The sequence below is a fragment of the Rhinatrema bivittatum genome, chromosome 7, assembly GCF_901001135.1.
Source record: "Rhinatrema bivittatum chromosome 7, aRhiBiv1.1, whole genome shotgun sequence".
NCBI classification, from domain to species: domain Eukaryota; kingdom Metazoa; phylum Chordata; class Amphibia; order Gymnophiona; family Rhinatrematidae; genus Rhinatrema; species Rhinatrema bivittatum.
This window is the reverse complement of record NC_042621.1, coordinates 263,049,050-263,063,730: the sequence shown is the minus strand read 5'-3', so window position 1 is coordinate 263,063,730 and position 14,681 is coordinate 263,049,050.

Below are 14,681 nucleotides of genomic sequence, written 5' to 3'. Positions count from 1 at the left end.
GAGAAACCGCTGTGTGAATAATCAACCTACGAGGCTCCATACCAGAACCCTGTATATGCTCCACTGTACTCACTATCTCAGTTTCTCTCCTCTACAGCACAGCCATTGAGGGATCGCTGTTCCAGTGTCCTGAAGGACTACAAGCCCAGCCGGGCTTCATCTCTACTCACTACTGCCACCTCTGTTTCACAACTCTGTTTAATAAAAGACAATTCTGTGTTGTGTGTCCTAAGCTGAGCCTGACCTGTGGCCCTCATGGGACTTCCCCCTGTGGGCAAGGTCATCTGCCACAGTGTCCAAGGGTCTACCCAAAACCTTACAAACAATAACAAGGAGACCCAGAGTTTTTGGATGTTGGCATTTTCTTATGTTCTTATGTTCTTATTTATAATTCCGGAATCTCTGGGCCAAATCTGGAGAGTATGCAGATGGGTGTGTCTTGCAGCCTGTTAGCACAGAAAAATCCAAGCAGAGAGCAGCTGGGTCAGTCTTGCAGGCTGCACACACAAGACATTTGAAGTAATCTTAGGCAAGCATAGCTGGTTCGGTCTGACAGGTTATGCCGACCCCACATTGGCCAGACTGGTCGGGTAGGTGTGCTGTTGCAAGCGACAAATTAGAATGACTGAGTAGTATGATGAATATTGTACTTGTAAAAGCTTAACCTTGGAAAGTTAGGATTCATAAGATATAATTGTACTTTTGATTATAAATAAGGCTGCAGCTAGAATTTCTTCCACAAAGAGACTGCCTGTTGACTCTTATTGTATGCTGTTTTGGGGCGCAAAGGGGGAGGGGGGCAGAATCTGGGAGGTTGGGGTGGCAAGCAAGCATGCTGTGCTGGGGTAAGGCCTATGGTGCCCAGGTTATAACCTGGCACTGCCCCCATCTCAGACTTACACACACACAATTATAAATTATGCATTTCTAATAAAAGATTTAAATAAAAAAGGACAAAAAATATCATTTACAACACATACATTATGTTTAAATGCACTTCAGTAGAAACCCCTGCCAAAAAAGACACTTGGAACCTATACTGAATTAAGTCTGATGTAACATGTTAGATGTGGGCTTGGCCCTTAGAAAGCCATGAGTAGACTGAATTACAATTACAATATAGTAAATCTGCCAATCCAAATCAGCTCTAACTTCCAGTACTCAAACAATAACAACCCTACTTTCTACCTATGAAAAGGCAACATTACAAATATTACACCAAGCCCTAAAACAGTAATACACCTCCTGTTAGTAAAACAGAACAAGCCAGGCTGCTGTAGATCTGTACACAGAAACTACATGCTAACAGAACACCTCACCTTGGTTATGTGCAGATCCTGGACAGACCATCACTAAATACAGAATAAAATGTCTATAAAACATAAAGAGAAACATGCAGACGAAAACTGAAATTGAAACCGCAATAAGTCAGACTCTGTATGTAGTGCAACAATGGAAAAACAGAAACATCACCTTGCCTCATAAAACATCAATTATAATAGCAAAAATCATACCAATAAAAAGAATAAATATTTTGAAACAGCTGATGAATAGGAGAACAACCAATAATTAAAAACTCATATACACATTTTTTAAAATTTCCCAAACACCAATAAAATATTTCAAAACAGCAAGCACATCAAATAACACCAATAATTAAAATTAATAAGGATTTTTAAAACAAACCCTCTCTTGATATCTGAAAACATGATTTTTAGTCACTCTGAGGTTGTCCTATCATAGTACGTGACAGCAGTTAAAGGCCAGTCTGCCCAGAAAGTTGTTTTGGTAGTAACTGCCGCTGTGTGCAGGTTACCCCCATGCCTTCTGTTAGGGGTAGTAGGTTACCTCTGCTTTCCTAGCACATAGACAGATGGACTCAGGTCCAGTGGGTTTATGCTCCCCTGCCAGCAGATGTAGACGGAGCAAGCTGATGTCACAGTATACACATTATATACATCAGTGCAGTGACCCCAGCCTGCCAGTATTCTCCATCTCCAATAGATGGTTAAGTCAAGTGTCAGAGGAAGCACCATGCAAATGCTCTCTCACAGCTGGATCCAGAGGGTATAGGCCTTCCAATGCCCGATGCCCTTTGAAATTTGCCTCCGGAGTGGCCCATTCAAGATCAATCAATTCTTGAATGGCGTCCATAAAAGGAAAAAAGCAAGAGGCTTTACGCAAGTAGACCAAAATGGGATTCCTCTTCAGCTCGGACAAAAAATCCGCCCCAAGCACTCCCAGCTTCTTCAATGTCTGGGAAATCAGGGCCGGCATTTCATCTCTATGAAAGAACTGTAACATGATTCGATATTGCTCCAAACCAGAAGGAATTCCACCATCTTCCAAAGAATCAGGATCTGCCTCATCATCCATGCCCCCACCGAGGAAACCCATGGTAAGCCAAGGCGTGCCACGGCGCATAACCATAGGACTGGAAGAGGAAGGGGCCACCGGCTGAGGGTCCGACCTGACCGAAGTGGGAAAAAGTGGAGGACTGTGCCTGAACAAAGGCTTGTAAACCTTGAAAAAACTCCATCTAAGAAAAAGCAGCCAGATTCAGACCAAGCCCAGAAGATATTGGAGTGGGCCCAAATGAACTGCCATCTCCTGTGGAGGAGCCAGTCAAGGGAGTACCAAGATCTGGCGCACTTCCAGCCAAAGCCATGACCAGACCATCATCAGAATGAAAGAATCCAGGCTTAGCAAAATCCAAGGAAGACAACTTCCTCTGAGCATCCGAGCAGCGCTGAGACATGTTGGAAGACAGGTCAGGCTGAGAAGCCCTAATATGACAGGCAACACAAGGAGAAAGGCACTTAGGCTTCTTGTTTTCCGGCGCCATGAGCACTGGTAACTGTGCAATCAAACAGCTCACGCTTAAAAGGTTTGCGTGGATAAATTATAGGCACCCCAGCAATAAGCGCGGCAAGGCGCACTCACTACTAGTGTGCCCCGCTGGAGAGTATCACCATGCACAAAAAGGTTATGCGCACAAAGGTTGCGCCTAGCACAACACGTGCACAGAGCCGATGCACTGCACACACCGACGTCCTGTAGAGGGCAGTAAAGCATACACAAGTGCATGCGAAATCGCCGCTGCGGCCTACAACACGGTGTGATAAGAAAAGCTTACCGTGGGCCGCTCAACCCGCCAGGCTGCCCAGTTCCCCTAACCCCAACAGGAGTGGAACACCATCGGGACGGCATGCCAAGCACAGAGACCAAAGGAAGGCCTAAAACCCCCTAACTGTCTCTGTAGTAAAAGTTTTGGGTTTTTTTAAACTTACTGGAGCTCAGCATTTACCGGCTAAGTACAGAGACGGTCTCCGGCTGGGGGGGGAAGAGGGCATCTGCCATCACCGCCTCACTCAGCTTTCTGCATCCACTGCCTTTCAGCTGTACAAGCAGCTAAGTCCACGCTGAGAACTGGCTACTGGACCAAGGCACACCTCTGAGGGACCACGGAAATCACCTCAGGAATTCTCAACTGGGGGAGGGACCTTTAGGTATCACCGCAGGAGAGCAGGGCTTTCATTTCTCAATATAAAATTCTCCTTTCAAAATTCACAGCAATCCCCATAGGAAGATGCACGTCCACCATCTGCTGGAGAGTGAGAATACTGGCAGGCTGGGGTCACTGCAGGAGTATATATACTGTGATGTCAGCTTGCGACTCCATCTGCTAGCAGAGGAGCATAATCCACTAGTCCTGAGTCCATCTGTCTACACGCTAGGAAACTGTGAGTACACCTAACGGGAGTGAAGGAAACAGATATTTTCCCCCCTAAACTTTGAGCCCAGGAGGTTCAGCCTCCTCCCAGTTTGAAGAATCTATGCCCTGGGGCTGTTGTGAAACTTTGTGAGGACTTAGCGCCAGGGCTGAGTGTGTCCCCTAAACTATTTCAGCTGTAACAGTCGAAGCAGGGGAGATATACATACCTTCTCTCTCTTTCTCCCATGCACATACATGCTCTTTCTTCCCCTGTACATACTCTCTCTCCCCAGCTCTCCCACACTCATATTCATGCTCTCTCTCTTTCTTTCCCTGGGAAGTTTAAGCAGCAGCTACTTCTTTGGGTCCCTGAGACATTGGAAGGCCTCCTTTCTGTCCCATTTGTGGGGCAGATGCTTCTCCTTTCTTCAGCTGTGCAGGCCCAGCCGTCATTGTTCTGACTCCTCTCTTTGGCTACGTAGGCCTGGCTGCCGCTTCTCTGTCTCTTCTCTTCAGCTGAGAGAGTCCAGCAGCCACTGCTGCTTTGGCTCTTCTCTTTGACCAGGAGAGTCTTAGCACTGCTGATCCAGTGCTCCTCCTCCTGGTGGCAGGTGCTCTCCAGGTCCAATTGGAGAGCCGTACCAATCCTGCACCAGGCCAAGGGTCCACTCCCAGCACAACAAGTTTGGCCCACTGTTGTTTCATCTCTCCCATTTTCTCCCAGTCTTCTAGTTCTATCCAGGTACATCCCCATTTTGACAAAGTCCGTATTTTGGAAATTCAAAACCTGGGTCTTCATGTGACTTCTCTGCATCCTATTTGCAATATCAAACCATACCGTTTGATGATCACTAGTGCTGAGATGGTCTCCCACCCAGACATTAGAGACATTATCCCCATTAGTAAGCACCAAGTCAAGTATCGCAACTTCCCTTGTGGGTTCTATTACCATTTGTTTGAAGAGAGCCCCTTGCAGGACATCCAATATCTCTCTACTTCTGGTAAATTTCGCAGAAAGGATTCTGCAGTCTACGTCCGGCAGATTAAAATCTCCCATAATCAACATATCTCCTTTCTTTCCCACCTTCTGGAAGTCTTCAACCAAATCTCTGTCTAGCTTTTCCATATGAGTTGGATGCCTGTAAACCACTCCAGTAAAAATAGATGCATTTTTTTAGGACATTGCCACACTTGGGCCTTGGGGTCCTGAGTTCCCTCACTTTTGATCAAGGCCCTTACTCTAAGCTGCAGGGTCATCTCCCATCTAGGTTAGTCTCTTAATGGTGCAGGAATTAGAGAGTCTGGAGTCCGTGGAATCATTGCCAAGTCATGATCCCCTGTGCCTTTAAGAGGGCTAACTTGAACAGAAAACACCATTGCTCCTGGGCTAGACATTTAAAAGTTTGAGGCCATCAAAGTCTTTCTGTTCACTTTTGGCAGGTTATTCTTTATCCCCCACTCCTCTTGACTCTTTGAAAGGAGGAGTGCCCTGGCTGGTTGGAAGGCTGGAAGCCAGTTTACATAATTGCTGTTCAGCAACCTGAGACATTAACCCTGGTATAAAGTAGCTACCTTAACCATAGATAGTGAGAAACAGCAGAGAAAGGGTCGAGAGAAAGAGTGAAGTAACAGGAGATACTGAATGCTGCTGGAAGTTAATAAGGTTTTATAGCCACTGCCTTGAAGACCCAAATAGAATGGGGTAAGGGATGAGGGCATGGCAGGAGATTGGCCATAGTGCCCACCCATGTTAACCTTGGGCCCCACAAAATTCATTTTTGGCTAAACCCCTGCTTTATACCCTTATTTAAAGCCCCTACATTTACATGCATATATTTCGCTGCATAACTGAATTTTCATTCTCAATGTATGTGATGATTGTCTCGCTTTGAAAATCACCTTGTTGCGTGCAGGCTTTCAGATATGCCTGTACCTTTTCCTGGAAATATACCCTTTACTATTGAAAAATCTAAGGCAAGTTGGAAACACATCTTCTGAAAATTGTTCCCCCCCCCCCCCCAATCCAATTCTAGCATACAAGCTGGACAACACGAACACTAAAACGCCTGCCAAACCTGACTTGTACCTACCATGAGATCTGTGTCAAGGGAAGACTTGAGATGAAATACTTAGTCCAGTCCAAAGCAATTTTCTCTATTTATTTTTTCAAGACCATTTTGTCTCCTCTTGGCATCACAGTGTATCATGTACCAATGCAGGGGTCTGGGGAAACTGGGAGATCTGCATAACTCAGCAGCCTACAAATGAGCATCCTACAGCGATACAGAAGTTCTTGTGCAACCTAATGAGAAGAACATAAAAAACGGATTTGCATGTTCAGACTCTTCTCCCTGATTTTCACTTTGTAAGCTCTTATGCTGATGTGAAAAACTGAAGGAGCTGAAAACATTGATGAAACAACATAAAAAAAAAAAAAAGCAGATGGGGCAATTTGCAGACTGTCCGCTTTGGGATAAAGTCTATAGGTACTTTTTACCTACAAAGAGAAGGTATTGTAGACTTTTACAGCCAAATTTTGTGGGGATACATTTTGTAAGAAAAACAACATGCCTAGCTTTGAGAGTACAAATGACCACTTATTTTGTGATCCTGCCCTGTGGCTAAAGGTGATGTGAAGGACCATGCATCCTTTTGGCTATATTAAGTGTAGCACCCCGTACTGTGAAACACAGAGAATGTTGCCCATTTTAATATATTGTACATTTAGCCCAAGGCTTAATTTCCCTCATTATGCCAAACATATGCAAAACAAACAATGTTAGCAAGAATTCACACAACAAGCACTGCAGGACTTTTGCCCTGCTTTTAAATCTGGTAATGTCTGTATTGTGATCCAAACACATAGGGGGTCATTTTCAAAGGAGTTACGCATGTAAATGTGACATACTATCGTAGCAATTTTCAAAAGCTATTTACTCGAGTAAAGTGCACTTACTTGAGTAAATCCTATGGACAATTCAATGGCATATATTGTAGCAATTTTGAAAAGCCCACTTACTTGAGTAAAGTGTATTTACTCGAGCAAAAACCAGTTTTTGCTCGAGTAAATGCTTTTTAAAATCTACTCCATAGTGCAAAGCTGATACATTATATACAACATTGGAGTTATCCCAGCGCAGCATCATATATGGGGCTATGTCACCTGCAGAGGATAGACTGCTGAACTAGGACTTCATATCCAAGTCTGTTCATTCATGCTTTCCGCAGCATGGCTATGAATTTTTTCAAACCTAGGTAATGCTATGCAAATTACAACAAAGGCAAGAAAAAAATAAGAACAAAATGAAGTAAGAGGAAACAGATTGTCAACTAATAGCTGTTACCCTACTATGTAATGACTGGTTTCATCCTTTTTGGATAAAGCTATTATTTGACAATTTGCATGTATTATCCATAATTCATCTAGATGTTACTTTGAAAATATATCAAGCTCAGAGATTCTAATTGTTCTTTGTTATTTCACAACACTTGTGGCAATAGTTGTGACCTGTTCCAGCTAAAGTTCAAGGGGGTCCATATTTGTTTGAGAAAGTTAACCAGATAAACTTATACTGCAATGCTGAATAAACTTATCTGGCTAATTTGGGTGAGATATTCAGTGGTGCAGTATAAATTTATCTGGATAACTTTAGACAAGTTAACTTAGCCAGATAAGACTAAATATGTATTTATTTATTTATTTATTTACAGTAATTTGTATTCTGCCTATTACCAGGTCCTGCTTTAGGTGGATTCCAGGAAAATGTAAAACAGATAAACATAAAATAAACAAACATATACAGTAAAATGGTAAATAATTAATTCTAACAACATAAGTTAATATAATAGATAAAACATAAAACAGCATAAAATAACATCCCAAACAATTTTAAACTAAACTGAATATAAGTTAAAATAAAATCAGTCACAATTGTCAAAAGCCTCTCAGAACAGATGAGCTTTTAAGAGTTTTCTAAAACTTGTGTAATCATCAATCCTGCAGATAGATAAGGGAAGACTATTCCATAGCCGAGATGCTACAAGAGAGAAAGCACAATGACAGGTTTCTTTTAATTGAATTTTAGTCGCACTGGGCTCAGTAAGGAGAAATAAATTCTCAGAACATAGTACTTTTGTAGGATTTATTTATTTATTATATACCTACATTTGATCTGAGATATCACATCAGTTTACATTCAGGTACTGTAGGTATTTCCCTATCGCCAGAGGGCTTACAATCTAACAGGCCGATTCAGTAAACTCCGCGGGAGAGCACACGAACGCCCGCTCTCCCGGCGCGCGCACCGGCCCTTCACTGGTGTGCGCGATTCTGTATTTAAATTAGGTGATGTGGTAAAAACGGGGAAAAGGAGGCACAAGGGACACTATTTATTATTTATTTATTTATTTATTTATTTATTTAACAGCTTTTAATATACCGGTGTTCGTGCAAGCACATCACGCCGGTTTACAATAAACTTGAGAAGGAGGAAATTACAAAAAACAGGGAGTGGGGGAATGGAGCAGGAGCGAAAAAAGGGGGGGGGGGGAGGGGGGGGAGAGAGGTAAAGGAGGAAAGACAGCAGTTGAGAAAGGTACAAGGAACGTATCAGTATTTACAAAAAAGGTTGCTTAACATGGTGGATTATATTGATAACTTATTAAACAATTAAACACATATATATAAACTCATATGTATAAACTATTAGCTTATTTACAGCAGTTATAGCAAGTAGTAACGGTATCATGATTTAAACATAAAGGTTGTAAGTTTTAACTGGGGGTACAGTGGAGCACGGTAGATAGGTGGGGATGGGGTGATAGGTGGGCGGGGGTATAGGGAAAGGGTGGAGGGAGGGTGGGTATGGGTGGGTTGAAGGTGAGACTAGGGAGGTTTCAGGGAGGTGAGACAGGGGAGAGACAGGGGGGGCAACTAGGGGGGGTTTCAGGGGGGTAGACTACGAGGGGCTGGAACAGTGGTAAGCCTGTCTGAAAAGCCAGGTCTTAATGCCTTTTTTGAAGATGGTTAGGGAGGGTTCAAGACGGAGGTGTGTGGGGAGGGAATTCCAGAGGGCGGGGCCTGCGATGGTGAAGGCTCTTTCTCTGGTGGTGGATAGGCGGGCAGTTTTGAGGGGGGGAGTGTGGAGGGTGCCTGTGGAGGTGGATCTAGTCTGTCGGGTTGAGAGGTGGAAGTGGGGCATTTCTTTAAGCCAGGGGGAGTTGTTTTTGTAGAGGGTGTTGTGAAGAATAGTAAGGGTTTTGTATTGGGAGCGGAACTGGATGGGCAGCCAATGTAGGTCTACTAAGATGGGTGTGATATGCTCTCTTTTACGTGTGTTAGTAAGAATACGAGCCATGGCGTTTTGAAGCGTTTGTAGAGGTTTGATGGTGGAGAATGGGAGGCCTAGTAGGAGGGCGTTGCAGTAGTCCACTTTGGAGAAAATGGTGGACTGTAGGACTAATCTGAAGTCTTGAGTATGGAGTAAGGGCTTAAGTTTTTTGAGGATCTGGAGTTTGTAGAAACCTGCTTTGAGGAGGGACTTGATGTGTGGCTTGAAATTCAGGTGTTGGTCAAGAGTGACTCCCAGGTCTCTCACGGAGGGGGGTAGTGTGGGGGAGATGTAGGGGTGCGGTGGTGTGGTGGAGGTGTCGTGTTCAGGTTGCTTGGATATAAAGAGTAGTTCGGTTTTGGTGGTGTTGAGAGCAAGGTGTAGGTCGGTTAGTAGGGAGTTGATGGAGACTAGGCAGGAGACTAGGCAGGAGACTAGGCAGGAGTTGATGGAGACTAGGCAGCGTCCCTAGCGCTTTCTTTTTGACAGGAGCGGCGGCTGTCAACGGGTTTGACAGCCGACGCTCAATTTTGCCGGTGTTGGTTCTCGAGCCCGCTGACAGGCATGGGCTCGGAAACCGGACGCTGGCAAAATTGAGCATCCGGTTTTCGGCCCGACAGCCATGGGCCGAATTCAAATTTTTATTTTTTTTTTACTTTTTCTACTTTTCGGGACCTCTGACTTAATATCGCTATGATATTAAGTCGGAGGGTGCACAGAAAAGCAGTTTTTACTGCTTTTCTGTACACTTTCCTGGTGCTGGAAGAAATTAGCGCCGACCTTTGGGTTGGCGCTAATTTCTGTATCCTGCTCGCATACCTAATAGGGCCAACAACATGCATTTGCATGTTGAGGGCGCTATTAGGGCTGATACAGTACAGTGCGCTCCATGGGAGCACACTGTACTGTATCAGCCTGTAAGTTTGTACCTGAGGCAATGGAAGGTAAAGTAACTTGCCCAAGGTCACAAGGAGCAACAGCAGGACTCAAACCCTGGTTTCCTGGTTCATAGCCCACTGCTCTAACCACTAGGCTATTTGCAAGATGAGTAGGGCAGCCCTTTTGGAGGGCTTGGAAAGTTAAAGTTAGGCTCTTAAACTTTATTTTTTGCTCTTTGGGGAGCCAGTGTAAAACTTTCAGAACTGGGATAATGTGATCACATAATGGAACAGCCCAATATCAAGTGAGCAGCAGCATTCTGAAGTAATTGCAAGGCAGTTAAATGACATTTGGGAAGGCCTAGATATAAAGTGTTGCAATAATCAAACACCGATAGGACAAATGCTCGAACCACTGACCTGAAGTCTTTATGTTCCATGACATTTTTGAGATGCCTCAACTTCCTCAATTTGAAAAAGCCAGTTTTTACTACTGAATGCAGTTGGGCATGAAATTTAAAGGATCTGTCGAATTGGAATCCCAGATTATGCACACTGACTAAAAATGGCACAGGAGCCTCATCCATCAATAACTGAAGGACAGAAGAATCAACAGCAGAACTGGAAATCAGGCTTCTCCGAATTTACCAGAAGACCATTATCATTTACCCAATGTTTAATGGTTTCCAAAGTTTGTTGTACTAAGGAAACTAGTTCTACAAAAATGTGGAACCTGGAAATAACAGCTGTCCATCAGCATACAAGCTAAAGGTAATCCCCAATTTCTGCAATAACATGCATAGAGAACACATATGTACATTGAAAAAAGATACAGAAAGACAGGATCCTACATGATAGGATACCAGTCAGAGAATAATTGACCTATATGTCCGCAAAGAATGAATGAAACCAGTCTAGCACTCCTCCCCCAATACCGATTTCTTTTAAGCATGGTAACATGATGGTATGTTTCACTGAATCAAAGGCTGCAGATAAATCCAGAAAAATGACTATTATGGATTGTTTCTTATCAAGTTTTTGTAGAATGTAGTCTGAAACTGACATTAAGAGTGTTTGTTTGTTTTTTTTGCTATTGCCTGCTCGAAAACCACACTGAGAGTTATATAGGACAACATTTTCCTTAAGGAAGGAATCAAACTGAATTAAGACTATTTTTTCAATTAGTTTGTCTAATGATGGGAGAATAGATATGAGTCTGTAACTAGCAGGGTCATCTGGTGGGAGATGTGTGTTCTTTAAAATGGGGTGAATTATAGCCTTCTTAAAGCAGGATAGAAAGACTCCTTCTGAAAAGGACATATTGACCAGCTTACTCAAGATATCCATACAGACATCTTTCAACCCATGCAGAAGCCAAAAGGATCAGGGATCCACCAAGGAATGAGATAAATTTGGTTTATAAAGAATTGATTCAATCTCTGTTTTAGCCACATACTCAAAATTAGCCCATCTTACCATAGGCTCAGCATTACATTCTGTTTCAGCATTATCTGGACTTTTGCCAGTTCTCACTTTAGCATGTTTGTACTCTATTTTTTCTTTACGATGAAGGGCAAAGTTGAAGCAATCAAGTGCCACTTTGCTCTTATTCATCCCAGTAAGTGTAGTCAAGCGAGAACCCAGCTGAGATAGCTCATGTGGTTGATTTAAGGAGGAGTGTAAAGTGTAGTGAAATAAGATTTCCTCACCTTTTCAAACTCAAGTGGATAAGAGGTCCGTGTGATCCTGTAGCTGTCATTCACCATTGTGGTACCCTGCTTCCTTTTTAGTCTTTCAGCATGCCTCATTGTGTTGCATCGGAGGTGGACTCTTGGGCCGAGGTGGGGTTGATGCAACCCATAGGCGAGGACCTATGGGTCCCCACCATTGGCAGGTGGAGTGGGCTGAAAGGCAGAGGCCGCTGGAGCTTCACCTATACCAGCCCTCGTTCCCCGTAGGTTGAGCCTTTGGGTGCCAGGGCTGGCAGGACTTAGGTGGGCCTCGAGGTTGAATAGCGAGAGAGGTTGTTTCAGCCCAGAAACAGCAGACGATAGGTGGCATAGTCCTTCTCTGGACTGGGTAAGGTACTGGAACTCGGGCGCCAATGGAACAAAGACTGACTGAGGGCGCTCGAGCAAAGATAGGCTGAAGCCTAATAAGTCCACATCCAGGGAGTAGGCTAGGAGAGGCGTCAAAGACAGGCTTGGATCAGGGCCGGTGGCAATGTGGAAATCGTGGCAAGCAATGCGGAGATCTGATCATGGTAAAGTCAATAGCATTAGTCAATCGAAGCAATGGTCTGATCACAGAGAAGTTAATAACATTGGTCAATCGAAGCAATGGTCTGATCATGGAGAAATCAATAGCGTTGGTCAATCGAAGCAATGGTCAAGGTCTGGAGATAGGTTGTAGCGTAGTCAGGCGTAGCAAAGGTCTGGGTCTGGAGATAGGCTGTTGCGTAGTCAGGCGTAGAGGAGGTCTGGGTCTGGAGATAGGCTGAAGCGTAGTCAAGCAAAGCGATGTCAATATCCATGTAGTCAATCCAAAGCATAGGCAGGGCAGGAACGAAGAGAATAGGAACCAGGAACAACGATGGTCAGGAGAAGAAAGTAGAGATGAATCTCTCACAGCAACGAGTACTCGAGTAGCGAGGAGACCTGTTGCAAAGGCAATGCTATGGAGCGAGACCTGAGCTTAAATACACTGAAGAATTTGACGTCATCATCCATGGCCGCGACCAGATTCCCGCTGCGGGCCCTTCATAAGGATCAGCGATGTGCGCGCACGCGCCTAGGGAGGGGCGCGGCGCCAGTAATGGCGTCTCTCCACGGACTACACGGAGAGGCCCGACGAGCAATGGCATCTTGACCTGAAACGCTGGGGACTATGGCGGAGCCGGAGGCACTGGGGGCGGCCCGAGGTTGGAGCTGGCGGCCCACCACCGCTAGCGAGGAGGAACCAGAAGCTGGAGTCTGTGTAAGAAGGTGAGAGGGCCGCGCCGCGGGTCTTCCGTTCATGGCACGCGTAACACATTGCTCTTTTCACTTCAACAAGTGTTAAATTATGTCATGGGACTCATGGACATAACAAAGCAAATGCTAAAGTTTTTAATGGGGCAACCTTGTCAATTATAGTTGTTAAAGAGTTCGCATAAGAAGAATGTGAGTGACAAGACAGCGTCAGAAAGTAGGTCATCTGCCACAAATTTCCATTCATCTTGGAATTTGTACACATTTATTTCCCTTCTTGAGTAGCGATGACATCTCCTAACCTGGTCTGTAATGGGGAAAGTTAAAACTAATCAGGTGATGGTCAGACCACCCTACTTCCTCGAAATGCAAATCAGAATTAATATTTCGAGAATTCAGATCTGTGGGAATTAGTAACAAATCAAGAATATGTTTTTATGATGAGTGAGGAAAGTAACAAGCTGGGATAAGTCAACAAAGGAAACTGCAGCTAAAAAGTCTACGCTGATATTGAAATCCCCTATAACGAGCAACCACCCATAGTGCAAATATAGGGAGGAAATGAAATCTAATAAGGCTTCAACCAGGATACCATCATGGGGGGGGGGGGGGGGTGGCGGTGGCGATATAATAACACAATGACCCATTGATCAACAAGGACTACTAAACGTTCACTCCAGTGAGCAACCTTATGTTGGGCCTATTAATGGACTAAAGTCATTCGGTAGATCATAATCTCCTGAGCTTGTTCTGTGCATGATGAAAAAAAGCATAACCTGGGGGGGCACAATCAGTTTAATAAAACAATATCAGCATCTGAATGCCACGATTCAGAAATTAAAATCAGGTCTGTTTTTTTATCCTTTAATAATGTGAGCAAAAGATTCACTTTATTCTTAATGGAGTAGGCATTAATATAAATACAGCTTAATCTGTTATTTAAAAGCAATGCTTCTTTATTCTGAATAACAATAAGGTTAGTGCTAAAAGATCCACTAGATCTGTGAGGTGCTCTTTGCACTTCATGGAGCATGTTGCATCTTCCTTTGCAGCCACAACTGGCATGGAGTAAATTCATTTTGTACATTAAATATACCCATGCCACTGAAAAGAGAAGAGACCATAGTAAGCACAAATAAAACAAATAAAAATAATAACCAACTTACACACTCCTGCTGAAACCTGCAGTGGGACCAGTATGAAGATGGAGCCTTTATGCTGGCCCTGCAGGATGGCCTGCCGCCGGCGCAGCTGCTGGTAGCATGTCCTTTAAGGGGGGGCAGGTTGACGCAAGAAGAAACCATAAGCAACAGGGGAAGGAGGAAAGAACCGAGAGAAAAACTAACCAAGAGGATTTGAAGGGAGACAGTAAGGCAGTACTTAGCCTATGCAGCACAGCAAAGCACAAGGCAATCTGTTCCCAAGGCACAAACGCACTGTATTGCGTATGAGGGATTTCACAATGGAGCATGCTCCTTTGTCACGCTCCTTCGTCCATGTGCACCTGGCACACAGCGCCTCCGGAATCACCAAAGTGATTATTAATAGGAAGTGTATGTGGACGTCAAATGGGCGCGGATAATGATGGCATTAAGTGCAATACAGCTGGGAATCAGGCAACCCTGTCAATATGAGAGCGAAAACAGAACAGCGACTTGGCAGAGAAGCTGAGCACACTGCAGCAACATCAGTAGTTATTGGCACTTATAATATCTGGCTATGTTAGCCGGATAAGTAGTTCCGTCCTGTAACGCCCCCTGTCCCACCCTTCATTTATCCTGATAAACAT